This window comes from Podarcis bocagei (assembly GCF_964188305.1).
Source record: "Podarcis bocagei genome assembly, chromosome: 5".
Classification (NCBI taxonomy): Eukaryota; Metazoa; Chordata; class Lepidosauria; order Squamata; family Lacertidae; genus Podarcis; species Podarcis bocagei.
The window spans coordinates 45,996,034-46,011,510 of NC_138129.1; the positions used below are offsets into that span (position 1 = coordinate 45,996,034).

Sequence of the window (15,477 nt, forward strand, 5' to 3'; positions counted from 1 at the left end):
CCTTGGTTTTAGAACACTTTGGTTTTGGAACAGAATTCCAGAACGGATTAAGTTTGGGAACCAAGGTACCACTGTATTTACATCTGTGTTTAGATGAAGGGGGTGCAGATCTTACAGCATTGTTATCCGTAGCAGCTCGGCATTGCAGTCTGAGCCATCGTAAGCACCATCCCTTGGTTCCTGCGTTCCAGCCAGCTCTCATGGCTGCTACCCTTTGGCTCCTGCATGGTGTTCTCCCAACTTTCTTGATTGTTCCCAGAAACCCCCTGCTCCAAGCCCCTCCTCTCCATCCATCTGCTATCCCAAACCTAGTTTTAAAAGGGCACATTTTTCCTGTGAGCGCAACAGCCTGCCCCCTCCCCTGTTTTCAATCCTAAACCGTTCTTCTCCCACAGTAGCCATGACAACTCTGTTTTGCACAGATCCAAGGATTTCTCTGGGATGGGCCATCAACACCTTTTGTTGTACTAACAGCCTCTATCCTAGGTGAGGCCCTGGCTTGAAAAAGGGAGTTTAGCCTGTATTTTTCCACTGGCCTGGAATATTCCCTTCCATACTCCAAATATTATCTAAATACTAGTGTTTATTAATTTCTGCCCTTCAATAACAGACTCTGGTACCCCAGTTATAACAGTAGGCAACATTGGACTGGGGGGGTAGATGGTCTCTGACCAGTTTCCTGCATTGCTAATCCACTCAGAGGATTTCTGATGGGTTTCAGAAATAATATCTACATAATTTTCAAACGGCAGAGGGAAAATCCTACTCATTCACAGTTCCACAGACATTTCAATCCTATGCATACCTACTCAAAAGGAACTCTCACTGAGTAAAGGGTACATAGGATTGCAGCCTTAAAACCCCCATTATTTTGTTCATGATAATCCTGTGGGTTGATCCTACTGCTGCTGCTAACGAGGAGTCTTAAGGTACCAAAAAGTCAAAAATAGTATCCCTCCCCCGCCCCGGGGTTGGTTCGTATCAAAGTCAATATAAGGAATGAGAGAGGAGAAAGGTTGGCAGGAGAAGGATAAGACCTGATCAGTGAATGCTGGCAGTAGCATGCAATCAAATGTTTCATAGGGGAACAGGGCCAGAGGCGCCAGCTTGCAAGAGAAGATGGGGTGGGGGCAATGTGTGTGTGATGCGCCTCTTACCCCAAGCCAGGCAGAAGCTCCCCAGGCTTTGGGAAGGAGGTGTCAGGCCTCTGACAGGATCTTACAGCCCTCCTGCCTCCTTGCCAAAGCTGGGTGGGCTTTGGGAAGGTGGCAGGAAGGCTCTTGGACCTGTCTGAGCATCACGTCTCCCTCCCTAAGCTGCGTAGAAGTTTCCTGGGCTTTGGGGAACATTTAGGAGACTAGCCTAGTCCCCCTAGTCCACTGACCACACACCACTGAATGCTGGGCTGCTGAGTTTGTCCAAATTCCCAGATCCACGTGAATCAGGACTTTGGAGATGAAATGCACCAGCAGCAGAAATCTCAGGCCTATTAGTAAACATCTTGGAGAACCCACATAAAAAAAAGTTCAGAAAAGAGATAACATAATACCAAATGTCAAAAGGGGGGAGAAAAATATACATAGATGCATTTTAATTTATTTCTATGGAACACTATTAAGTCATAAAATGTTTAACAGAACAGTGTCAAATTAACACTGAACATGGATCAAATCTGTTAGCAGTACTATCAAAACATCTTATTTTCCAGACTATGCTCCGTCAACAAAGACTTTGCTACAATTCCATGTGACATATTGAAGTAAAGTAGGTTGAAAGCTACTGTAAAGTGGCTACATATTTGATGACAATTTCAGAGTTGCAATGCATGGGCTTCTGTCAAATGTTAAGATTATAGAGTTCCATAGAGAACTAGCCTTCCTCCTTTTTGGTAATGATTAAAGGAATATGGAATATGTTCACCATAGGCGGTGGTGATTAGCAATAGATAGAACAGAGGAAAGAACTGATGTTCAAAATAATATTTTAAAAGGGAAGCACTAAACTGAAGAAGTGGAATGCAATTCAGGAAAGACATAATAAAAGATCTAAAACACACAGTTAAGAAAAAGATTAGCAATAAACTAACTTTCTGAGCAGGATCTAAGAGATGGAAGCACAATCTATTTAAGACCTGATATCTATCTTTTTCTGCAATATTATTGTGCTGTTTGATTTTGCTCAGTGCTTTGTCTACTACTGCAAGACACATTAAATAATCAATGAATGTGTAATGTAGCCAATGTCCCTTACCAGAAATAAAGGGATTGTTCTATTTACCATTCATTGACTGGCATCCAATCTTCTAAGGCTGGAACCAGGCAATGGCTTTAGCCTTTTTCAGAGAGCTGAAGGAAGTTCGAAAGATGCATTCTTTCTCTCACTTATGCCTCTTGTGAACAGATATTGCACGAGAAGAGCTCCATCTCGCAAGCCTCTTGCATCTCTCTTAAAACCAATTGCCTGTCTCCATCCTAAGAACCATATACATACTGGAGACAATTCAAAGGAGAACAACTATGGTGGTGAAAGAGAGTCTGGAGTTCACAGAGTATGTGGAATCATTAGCAAGACCTGGACAAGTTCAAAACACAAGAAATTAAACCTGGGGAATTTTAGTTTTCAAAGCAGCTGCCATGTTGCAAGGACAGGATAGTCAATGGGGGACAACTCAACCAATTGTGCAAAGAAATTATGGCTATACTACTATAAACAGGCTGTGCCCCATGGAAGAAGACAGCCACACCCATTTGGGACTGCAAAGGAGTATACGATGGAACAGTTTGAAGAAGTGCATGGCAGGGCTGATTTTGCTATGACATGGCTGTCTAGTACATGGTTTGACACATTATACATGATGCAAGATAAACCTAATGAAAGCATTCTGAATAGGAAACCATTGCTGTGTACACGGTGTAAAGCACATTGAAGGCACATTTCCCCCTCTCAGATAATTCTGGGCACTATAGTTTACCTCTCACAAAGTTACAATTCTCAACAACTCTTAACAAACCTGTTTTGCAACATGTATTCATATAACACATTTTTAAAGGGTTAGGGTTATTATGAAATCATGATTGAAAAAAACTGTCTTCAATATGTCCCCCTGCCCCTTCTTGAAGTTGGCCTCTGCTGATAAGCAGCTTTCTAACAAGTAAACTTGTATAACAATAAAAAGTAGACCGGAGAATGAAGGATTGCAAGTGGTTGGGGGTTGCTGATGTCATGAATCTACAGAGTAGGGGTAGCCAATGTGGTGCTCTCCAGATGTTGTTGGACTCCAACTCCCATCAGCCCCAGCCAATGTGAACAATGGAGTCCAACAACATCTTGAAGGCACCACGTTGTCTACCCCTGCTACAGAGGCGTACAGGGCCCAAGGAACAACAGAGGACCAGGGAACAATCTCTCTCTCTCTCTCTCTCTCTCTCTCTCTCTCTCTCTCTCTCTCTCTCTCTGTGTGTGTGTGTGTGTGTGTTTCAAGTCATCTAGTACCTTGGTCAATGTGCACATTTGTTGGCTTCAGTGCTGAAAATTTACTCGCTCGGCAGTTTGTTTGTTTTTCCCAGGGGTCAAACCGGCATTGGAAATTCCCACCACTCTCCTTCAGAGAGACAGAGCCTGTCTTCATCCGACACTGTGCTACTCCAGCCTGTCATGGCCACCAAAAAGACCCTGCCAGTTTTTTCACAAGGGCTCATTGACCAACGATGACAGAGAGGCTGGCAGGGCTTGTGACACCCGGCGAGCCTGGCTGCAAGCATGTCTCACTGGGCGTGCCTTGGATTTCCTGACTACTAGGCTGTGTGGCTGTGAATCATTCTCAAAACTTGTCAGAGCAGCCACTTTGGGCAGCGGCTGCTTCTTGTTTGTTTACCTGTGTGGCTGATGCATTTTTTAAAAATAAAAAACATGCCCAATTCTCTCCTGATTCAGCAACCGGTTGGGGTGGGCTGTTTGTAGAAGGGATCTGCTTCCTATCACCCAATTGAACCCAGCCCTCCACTTTACCTTTCTAGTCCTCCTCTGGGAATCCTGCCCTTTTCTCCCCCATCACCCTGTTGCCTGCCCTTTGGTGCTTCTCGAGATGGGAGGTGGCCCACGTCCCCAAGAATGAAAGCAGTTTGTTTGATGATGAAATATGCCAGCTCACCACTTTCATGTGTCTATTAAGATTCATGCTCACAGGCAGGTGATGTGATAGAGAACCTTTTTTTGCCTGATTGTTCTTTATTTATAGTGAAAGAAAAGTGGATGTTTGAGTCCTTTCCCACTTTCCCCCCCTTCTTATAATGATGGGGAGTTAGAGAGCACCTTTCATGTGAAGTTTCATAACCACTAATTAAGCCTCCTGGCCCCATTGCAAAGGAGGGCAGAGCTGTCAGTCCAGTTTTGCAGATGGATGAGATGAAGCACAGGAAGACTAAGTGGGTTGTCAAGGTCACACATGAAATTCCTGGCAAGGTTGGGAATGAACTAAAGGGTGCATTTTTTTGAGATCACTTCATGCAGATTAGTTGCCCCTTAACACCATTTATCCACTCAGTTTGGGTGGGCCCAGAATGCAAAAGCATCCCTTTCAAAATCTTAGCAGTCCACACGGAGGTGGCTGCACACTGAGTTCATGGATATGGGGACTCTACCAGGAACGACAGTTACTTCCTATGAATTCACCCAGAACATATATGCCACTTATTAATTGGCCACTATATGCAACTTTAAAACATCTTTCATTCAATTAAGACAACAGAAAACAGAGTTATTAATTTTGACCAGAAGTCAGATTTGAGTTATATATGTGCAATCTGTGCCAGATATATCAGTAGATTTCCCGTTGGAACTCCCAGCACAGAATTAGTCCAGGTCCTTCCTTCCTCCTTTACACCCTTACTCTGCAGCATAAGAAAAGCATCATATGTGAAAACAAAAGGTGGTGCCCGCTTGTCTGATTCCCAAGAAAGAAAATTAAAGATTGGGCTTAGCATATTGGTCTTTACTTGTGGGATCAGCATTATAATTTGCAGTTGTTAGTGTCAGCAGTGAGGGACTCACAGGATGGGTCAAAGAACTCTGCAAAACAATGAAGACCCATACTCTATTCATTGGGAATCGTATTCTGGTTTCGGTAGCCCCTGTCCCCCTGAACACAGTGGGCTCTGAGGTGTAGGCAACAGCAGGAGTGGTGCTCTGGGAGGCTGAGGCAGCAAGGGCCAGGTGGAGCTCGCTAGCTCTGGGAGAAGGTGTGTGATTCCTCAGCTGGTTTAGGCTTGGAACAGGTGAGGGTCGCATGCCTCATCAAGCCCAGATGCTGCAATCAGCATGCAAAAGGGAAGCAGAGCTGGGGTGCTGTATTTGCTCAACTGCTCATGCTGATGGACCTTGGCTTGGATGTGCCTGGACCTCTAAGGGGCTGTGCTTCGGGTTTGACTCTGGACTGTGTCCTGACTGCTGGTCTTCAGACCTGGCTACTTGGATTCACCCTGGACTGTGTTTCTTGACCTTTAGACTGGACATACTGACTTGCTGCCAGGTAGGCCAGGGGTTCAGAACAACTTGTTTTATTTCTTGTATTGGACAGTTAACAATTCCATGGGAATTGAACCTGGAGGGTTCAATCTAGTCTTCCATGCTATATAATGCCTATGTTAAGCCTGCCATCTGGAGTGAGGTATTACCAAGATACTGATGACACCCCTATCTTTCTGTATCATCTGAATCAGGAGAGACAGTGAAGGTGTTGAAACTGATGTCTAGAAGCAGTAATGGGCTGGGTGGAGGCCAAGAAATTGAAGTTGAATCCAGACATGACAGAGGTGCTGTGGATGAGTGATTCCTGGATTGGGATTAGGTACTCTTGGCAAGGTTGCACTCAGTTTGCAACTTGTGCAAAATGGAGGCAGCCAGGGTGCTTGTGGATGCAGCTGGTCACTAACATGTTAACACCTATTTTGAAACAATTGCATTGGTTGCTTATTTAAGGTGTATATCAGGACATGTGAAGCTGAAAATGGCTTGGGCCCCAAATATCTGAAAGGACACAGTCTTCCATACCAACCTGGTTGTGCTTTAAGATTGGCAAGAAAAGCCCTTTTGGTGGTTCCTGCACTAGTGAGAACTGTGGGTTTGGGGTCCATGGGGAGGGCTTTCCCTGTAGTAGCTCCACACCTATGGAATAACTTCTCCTCTTAGGTGTGTCTCAACATTGCTTTCATTATGCAGCTCTTTGTACAGGCCTTTGAGGAGAGGAGAGGAGCACCTGAGCACCTGAGCACTGAGAAAGTTTTGTTGTTGCTGCCTTGCTGAGGTTTTGTGGTGATTTATGTTATTGCTATGGTATTTTCTGTTAGTCATTATATTGTAACAGCTATGGGGTTGCACAGCCACAATGGGACTTCCATTTGTTTCTTCCCCCTGCACCTGAAATCTGTTCTGGGTAGTCCCCTAACCCTCCAGAGCAGAACTGAAGGACAGGGGTTGGTTGGAAAGGAACAAGAGAGCGAGAGGAAGCTCTGCATCTAATTGGTTGACAGCCCTGTCCCTAATCAAATAATTTTTCAGCTAACTACCTAAGGTATTTCCTATGTCTCTCTCTGAATTCCCTTTGGTCTTTTCCATTGACATCCAATATTTAACCCACACAATGGAATGATTTTCTAAGGATGTAAAATTATTTTCTTTTGCCTCTAAATATTCCATAGTGGTGTGATTTCATTTTAATAAGGACATACCGTATTTTTCCCTCTATAAGACGCACCAGACCATAAGATGCACCTAGTTTTTGGAGGAGGAAAATAAGAAAAAAAAATATTCTGAATCCCAGAAGCCAGAACAGCAAGAGGGATCACTGTGCAGAGAAAGCAGCAACCCCTCTTGCTGTTCTGGCTTCTGGGATTCAGAATAGCTGTGCAGCCTGCATTCGCTCCATAAGACGCACACACATTTCCCCTTACTTTTTAGGAGAGAAAAAGTGAGTCTTATAGAGCAAAAAATACAGTATATGTCTAACTTTGCCCTAGCTTTGAGTCTACAAAGTATGTCATTCTAACCTACATGGTTGCCTCTTTTGTTGTTTCACACACCCTAACACTGATCTCATTCGAAGCACCTATTTCCTTGGCAACATAGTTCATCTCTAAATGCATGCCCCACACAGAAAAGCACCTCTTTCCCCTGAAGGCACAGGGTTTTGTAGTGCCTCCATCACCAAAGAATGACAAGTCTGTAAAAGCACAAGCTGCAGCAGGAGCAGACAAAAAGATGGGTTTATAATGTCTTTGCACACCTCAGACGTGGAGGTTGGGTGGAGATACATCTGTTAGGAATCAAGGCTTGGAAGGAATGTCAGCTATATTCTCCACTATAATATGTTTGAGGCAAACTTCTTCTGTGAGCTTGTATCCTTTTCAATATTATGTAAACCTGGCTTGTAAAATAAGCACCTTTCTTCAGACCTGTCATTTCCAATGGGTTTCCTGTCATAAAAGTCATCCCTGTTGAGGCAGCAGTATATCACTTTGCCACATTAGAGCAAAGGCACTAAATGGAAGGAAGTGGATAAATCAGTCACTGTGAGGCAAATATATGGCGACGGCGCAAGCTGGTGTAGCCTGAACAGGATTCTCAAAGCAAGGAAGCAAATCACAAGGGTGCTGAGCATCAAACAGAGAACACAGTAGACCTTGGTGTGGCTTAACGTGATTTTTCAGAAGGATGTCTTCGGTGTAGGGACACAGGGTGCTCCTGCCCAAGTGGTCTAGGGGAGAAGCTTCCAGGGGACCACAGAGACCTAGTAGTCAACTGGCTGCCCTTGTTTCACAGTCGAAGCCAACAAGTGGAAGGATTGGGACTTTTTAGTTAAGAGAAAAGGCAAGTAAAAAAACATGATAGAGGTTTATAAAATAATGCATGAAAACGAGAAACAGGCTAGAGAAAACTTTTCCTCCCTCACTCCCAACACTAGTATTTGTGGCCATCCAATGATGCTGAATGTTGGAAGATTCAGGACAGATAAAATAAAGTAGCCCTTCATGTAGTAGCACATAGCTAAACTATGGAACTTGCTCCCACGAGCAGGGATGCCCTCAAACTTGGATGGCTTTAAAAGAGGATTGGCCAACCAGTGGCGTAGCGTGGGGGGTGCCAGGGGTGCCAGCCGCACCGGGCGCAACTTCGGGGGGGGCGCGCTCGCTGCCTTCGGAGTCGCTGAAGAGCCTCGGGCGCAGGCTGTAGCTGGCAGCGGCTCTCAGCACTCGCCGCGGTCCCCGCGCGTCAGGGCCACGGAGGGCGCGCCAGGCAGCCCCTCCTCACCGACGGGCAGTGTTCGCCTGCGGGGCTCGGCCAGCGCGCTGGGCTGGCCGCGTGGAGTCGCCGAGGAGCCGCCGCCGCCTGCCATGCCGCCCTGGCTGCTTCAACCGCGTCCGACAGCCGGCTCGAGGCTCCTTCCGGCCGTGTCTCCCGACGGGGCGCTGCGGGCGGAGGCTCCGGCACCAAGCGCCACGCCGCCCAGGCTCGGGTCGCTGTCTGGACGCGCGCAGCCCGCCAAACGCGCCATCGGCGGCGCTCTAGTGCCTGCGCGCCAAGACCGCCCACCCGCCCCGACGGGCCCACCACCCGCGCCGGAGGCCTGCCGACGCACTGGCCCCAGAGCCGCCCCCTCCCCGCGCCAGAAAGAAGCCGCGTCGGGACTAGCCGGGCCGGGGAGGGAGACCGAGAAGGCTGCGCCGCGACGCCCAAAGACGAGCGTCTTGGCGTATTAATGACCATGGTTAGGTGTTAGGGGGCGCAAATTACTTGCCTTGCCCCGGGTTAGGGGGCGCAAATTACTTGCCTTGCCCCGGGTGCTGATAACCCACGCTACGCCGCTGTGGCCAACTTCACGAAGGATAAGGTGATATCTTCCATAGCAAACATGGGGCTTGTGGAATTTTCCAGTTATCCAAAACTCTACTGTGATTATTATTTGTGTTCACATGACTTTTATTTCCTTCACCAGTTACATAACTGGGAAACTCATACTGGCAGCTAATTACCTGCCATAAGGCAGGCATGAGTTCCTGCAAAGGAGGGATTTCTTTGTGTGTGTTTTTGTTGCAAAGGAGGGTTTTAGTTGGTTCTCTAACTACATAAAATAACCATCTCCTACCTGATTATTTGTTTATGTACAGAACTTGTTAATGCCCAGAGATGTGACATTGGAGCAAAACTGGGGTGGGGCCAAGGTCATTACCAAAAATCCTTAAATATAAGGCTAATCTATATGCTGCTTGTTTGTGTAATGGACTTTCACAGACCAGGGAGTTCTCCATTCATTCATTCATTCATTCATCCATTCATAACTAGGCCAAACTAGATATAATGCTATAAATATATAGCTTGGGGTGTGGGGGGGAGTCCTAATGTCATGGAATGTTTTGTTCCCTCACAATCAGCAGCCAATGATGTATGCTGGGAAAATACAAACTACTATTACAATTGAACAAGGGAATGAGTATAGGGCATAGGTGCTGGCTTCTAGGGACTGAGGCACTTGGTGTCCCCCACCCCAATATTTTTTTGAGGGGGACAGGTGTTCTATGTTCAGAGGGCATTTGGCTCTGCCTCCTGGCTCCTTGTGATGTCCCATGTGTGACGTCAGGATGTTGCATCGGGCCCCCTCAATTGTCTGCAGAAGTTGACACCTCTGGTACAGGACATGGCAAGTTCCTCTTGACTGGGGGGGTGTGTTGTGGGTCTGGGGCCCAAATGCAGCCATTTAGGCCTCCCTATCTGGCCTCCAGAACTCACTATCTAAGTCACGTCCCTCATTGGCCTTGCTCCATGCTGCCCTTGAGTGCTTTTTGCCTGGTTCGATGGAATGCATCCTTGAAGTATGATAATGCCTCTTGTTTGAATGAGACTAAAAAGGAGAATGAACATTCATGTGAATAGATGTGGATGTGTAGAAACCTCTCACTTTTACATTGCTGAAATATAACCTACTGTACCAAAGGAAGAGTCCTGTCCATTGCTCCACCCACTCCTGCCTCTAGCCTCATGTTTGCTCTGCTTGTGCCCATCATTGTCTTGTGAAGGCTGCCCATGAGGGAATGCAGCACTTAGGCTGAAAAAAAAAGTTTCCTTACCCTGTTTTACATATTATGAAAGTAGGAAGAAGTTAGACATGTGGTTGTCATCTTGGCAGAGTCCTTGAATTAAGGATCACATGAAGTTTGGGTAAGAATGCAGGAAAGAGTGAGAATCAATTTTAATCAGTAAGGAAGCTGCAATTGAAACATGCTCAGATTCCACATTTGGCTGTACAAAACTTTCACGCACCCTTACACATTTACTAAAATTAAATGGCAATTTTCTCTCTCTTTCTTTCACTATATCAGTACAGACAGAATGATGCTGGGAGACTGTATTTGTGAACTTCCCTTTCTTTAAGCATTCTTATATATAGAAGCTAGCTTATTATATAGGCTAGGTTAGCCGTCTCCCTGATGTGCTAGGGGTTTTTTTATATCAGAGGACATAAAATGGCAGTTTCACTCACAATGGCAGTCTGAAGATGAATATATGGTCTGCTTTTGCAGTCATGTAGACTCCCCTTCAGTGTACTCCTTTAGAACTCAACAAGTGTGATAGTGTTCTGTTGGGGATGATTTGTTGTGGGTATTCACTTTGAGAACCTCCATGTGGATGTGCCTATAGGAGGACTCTTGTCCCAAAATAGCTTTTAATGATGTTGTTGATCCTCTCCCCTCCTCAAGTGGCAGATTCTGCATCACTGCCAGGGTTACTATGCTATGTACGTGCTGAAGTTTATGTCTGCAGCTTTAGTGGAACTTGCCCACATCCCACAGGAAATCTAGAATAAACAAATCTCAGATGCCCCTGGTGCCTGAGTTTTGGCCACAAGACCCTATGTCCCCTTCTGATCTTCAGCGTGATGGATTGCTATACATTCAGACCATTAACCCAACAGACTGTGGGTTAAAGTGCATGCAAATCGTTATGGAGATTCATCACAGCTGAAAAACAGCCCAACTTTAACAAGATAGCAGTGCAAGTTTGTTTTGCTAATTCTAACCATAGGCAACAGTTTTGTAGGATTTTTTTTTTTAATGTGTGCATACATGTGTACAAACACATACAAAAAATATGACAAACCTTACTTGCGTCGGTGTCAAATGAATGGCATTGCATGCATACACATGCCTCTCAGCACAAGACATGGCTGTAACAGCGTATGCTTAGTGTTAATGCACAAGGGTCTAATCTGTCTAGCACAATCACCATCCTTTGCACACATGCAGAACTTTTTTAAAGAAAACAAAACATCCAGCATTCTTAAATCACTCTATTCAAGGGGATGAGAGGGATCAACCTTGGTGTGGTTTGCAAGTTTGGAAGTGAATGACTCCAGTGTTTTACATTTTCAGCGAAAAGATTTGATGAGTCACAAGCTATTTCTGTAAATACTGAAGAAGAAGAAGAAGAAGAAGAAGAAGAAGAAGAAGAAGAAGAAGAAGAAGAAGAAGAAGAAGAAGAAGAAGAAGAAAGAAACAGGCTTTCAACCTAAATCTTTTTGAACGGATTTATTTTTTTAACCTGCAACATGGCATATTGATAACGGGAGAGGTTATTAAACAAACAAACAAAAACACTTCAGGGGAGAAAAAGACAAATTTGTGCTTCAATTACAACCGAAGAGAACAAGGGATTCAGGAATGATATCAATATGGGATATGAACCAAGTCTGGATTCAAATTTGGTTTTATTAAGATTTTTTCTTTGACTTTTTAAATTTAGTGTGTCAAGCCTTGATTGGAGCATGACAAAGTGTCACCAGATGACACAGCAGAAGCAAGCAACCATTCCACATTTATATTTAGCTTGTTTGGAACGACTTGTTCACATGGTTGGCTAAAGTGGTTACCTTTGGTAAACACTGGTGAATTTTTCCCTTGCAAACCTCACAGATTTCTACTTGGATTTCATCTGGGTTCATTTGGACTTACTCCTCAATAGGTGTGTTTAGGGCCACAACTGAATTGCATAGACCAGTTGCCTTGGATGGGAATGAACATTTGCAACAAGTACTCTGTTCAACCAAGGTCCTGTGAGCACCACACTGAATTCCAGTCACACTTGCCTCAGCAGTTTGTCTACTGAGCTGCACAAGGCCAGCCGTGCCATGAGGCAGATTGGGGAATCTGCCTCAGATGGCAAAGCCCCAGTATCATGGAGTGGGCAGACACCATGTGGTCTTCAACAGGGTGCTGCCCTCAGCTGTCCTTTTGCCAGTGTCAACTGCCATTCTGGGTAGCTTTTGTACATGGAATTGGGTAAAGCACCCTCTTGCCCTTTGCTTCAGGTAGCAATGTGCCTTGGGCCAGCTCTGTTCAGTTGCTTTGCCTCTTTCTGGCAGGAAGCAGGAGAAGGCACTTCTCCCTCATGTCTCATGCTCACCACTCATGACTTGCACATCCCAGACAGCCCTATACACATTTATTTAAAAGTACAGTGGTACCTCTGGTTATGAACTTAATTCGTTCCGGAGGTCCGTTCTTAAGCTGAAACTGTCCTTATCCTGAGGCGCGCTTTCGTTAATGGGGCCTCCTGCACGCACACCTCTGGCACGTGATTTCCATTCACATCCTGGGGCAAAGTTCGCAAACAGGAGCAGCTACTTCCGGGTTAGCAGAGCTCATAACCTGAAGCGTTCGTAACCAGAGGTAGCACTGTAAACCCTGTTTTATTTTGATGAAACTTACTTGCTCCCTGCATGGATGCCATGCAACTCTAAAGCATGTGCACTTAAAAACAAGTCTCACTGCGTTCAAATGGTATTTATTTACTTAGAATTTATGTAGGGCACAATCCTGTGGCCCCTGGGAGGGCATCAGAAGACACAGGAGTATTCTAGGTTTCCCTCTGTTGGAATTCCCCTTCCAGCCAATGTGGAAGGAACCGTGGCTCATGGTGCTTCCCCACTGCTGGTGTCAGGGACTGGAATGAAGAGGCAGAGGAATGGTGAGGATCTCTCCCCGCCCCTGCCCTCCTGTAGCTGATGGGGGAAAGAGACAGCTTTGAATTGCAGCCAAACTATGAGGAAGATAACAATGTAGGGGCGGGCAAGCAGCCGAACTATGCAGAATTGGGAGAATTAAGGGAGGGGGGAGAACTGCCAGCAAACACTTCAATAGACAGAGTAGGAGATCCTCCATCCCCTAGGACAAAACAGTCCTTCCATAGGGGCTGGTGCTGCTGGGGAAGGGGAAAGGAGGAGGAGTCAGAGTGTGCAACTCCATCATGGAGTAAAGACTGGAATTCTTTGTCTGTTACCGCAGTGACTGAATAAATCTTAATTAAAAGCTTTCTTGTTTTTTTCCTGGCTCCTTGAAACCATTGGGAGGGAAGGGAGAGATTCCTTAAGCCTGACAGCTGGTGCTCCAATGGCAGAGGGCAAAAAAGGGAACATATCAGCGGCAGATTGGGGGAATCCTTAAATCTGCAGGATCCAAAGCCCTCCCATTCTCCTGGCGTGTTTCTGGAATGGAGCTGGGGTGAGGAAGTGTGCTGGCCCTGAGGCAACTTGCTCAGGATAAGCTTATCCCTGCTGCAAACATACATATCTGAAGATGCATGCCATTACCCTGGCTTTTGACAGTTGAGATGTATATTTTTAAGGACGCACGTATTTTCTGTAATTGTTGGTTAAAACTGCTCTTAAAGTTGCGTTTTAATTGTTGTAAGCCACCCTGGGACCCTTTACTGGAGTTAGGGAAGGAAATGAATCAGATGAGCAGTTACACTGGTTTAGTAGATCATGTTGGGTAAAGAGCGTGGTGGATAATAGCTGCACCACATTGCTAATTGTACCACTTCTGTTTCTGCCACTACCACAAGGAAGCAGTGGCGTAGCGTGGGTTGTCAGCACCCGGGGCAAGGCAAGTAATTTGCGCCCCCTAACCCGTGGATTTGCGCCCCCTAACCCTAACCCCCAGATGTTGCGCCCGGTGCGGCCGGCCCCCCCTGCACCCCCCACGCTACGCCACTGCAAGGAAGTTACTGAGGAAGTAAAGTAAGTAGTAAGCCCTCATTTGTTGGGCGATGCTCGCTCTCCACTGGCATCATTGCTGGGAAAAGACAACTTTATTTCTTTCTTTTCCTCAAATACTCACGTTTGTGGAATTTTGCGAGATGCAGCCATTCGGCTACAAAAGACGCAATTTCTACACGCTTCCCACACATTCAGAGTGAGAAAACTGACTCCAAAGTTGGACCGACATTCCACACATTCACCCCTCCCCATTTTTAACTTAAGAAAACTGTATTGGCTTTAAGGAGACAGCTTGCAGCTGCTCCAAATCCCAGCCTGTGCCAAGAGCAGCAATGTAGCGTATCGGAGACTGGCATAAGAAAATGCACACCATCAGAAGGGCAAAAATAGATATGCATATGCTGCTTTTACATTATGAGAGTGGCTGATTGTATAGCAGGGAGGTGCTGCTGGTCAGTGTCCATAAGCGAGCTAGATGGGCCAGTGACCCTCATAAATCAGCTTCCTTTGTTCCTACTTTAGAGCAGTGGCAAACAAACCATCCCATCAGATATTCTCTCTCACTGCAGGAAGGTCTGAATTTGGAATCAGCACATACAGGGGTATTGAGGGTGAGGTTCACACGTGTGCCTCTGTCCCCTCCCCATAGATTGCCCAGATAAATGCCTGAATTAGAATATATAGGGAAGGACTGTAAGGCCACATCCGCACCATACTTTTAAAGTACTCTTACAGTGGTACCTCAGATTACAGATGCTTCAGGTTACGGACGCTTCAGGTTACAGACTCCGCTAACCCAGAAATAGTACCTCAGGTTAAGAACTTTGCTTCAGGATGAGAAAAGAAATCATGCGGCGGTGGCATAGCGGCAGTGGGAGGCCCCATTAGCTAAAGTGGTACCTCAGGTTAAGAACAGTTTCAGGTTAAGAACGGACCTCCAGAATGAATTAAGTTCTTAACCTGAGGTACCACTGTATTTGACTTTAACAATCATGGATTCCCTTCAGTTAATTCTGATAACTGTAGTTAGTTAAGCATGGTGGGAGTTGTAGTTATGTGAGGTAATCTTCTATCCACTCTCAGTCCTCTTAATATAACACAGTTCCCAGGATTCTTGGGGTGGGTGGGTGTGGAGCCATAACTGTTTAAAGTGGTGTAAGAGTGCTGTAAATGGATGGTCTCATGTTCCCTCTGAGGACAGAATTCAAGAACACCTGAAAAGGGTTGGTGCCTCATAAGGAAACAACAGCCTGCTCCTTACTGAGCGAAGTTTGTGGTCTTTGGCGGCTGCTTGTATTGGTGAGGGTGGGAGAGAGTTGTGGGCTGGGCAACAATCTTGTGAGTGACACATCTCTTCTCTCCCCCACTCCCCATGGGAAGTATAGTGGCCTTTTGTTTCTGTTTCGTGCCTTTTCACTTCTTACATTTATAAT

At 45.8% G+C, this 15,477-nt stretch overlaps 1 long non-coding RNA gene across 1 annotated transcript in view; it reads left to right on the forward strand.

Moving 5' to 3' along the window:
• Positions 1–15,477, forward strand: part of LOC308587948 — a 56,225-nt gene that overhangs the window by 401 nt on the left and 40,347 nt on the right. The window lies entirely within an intron of this gene.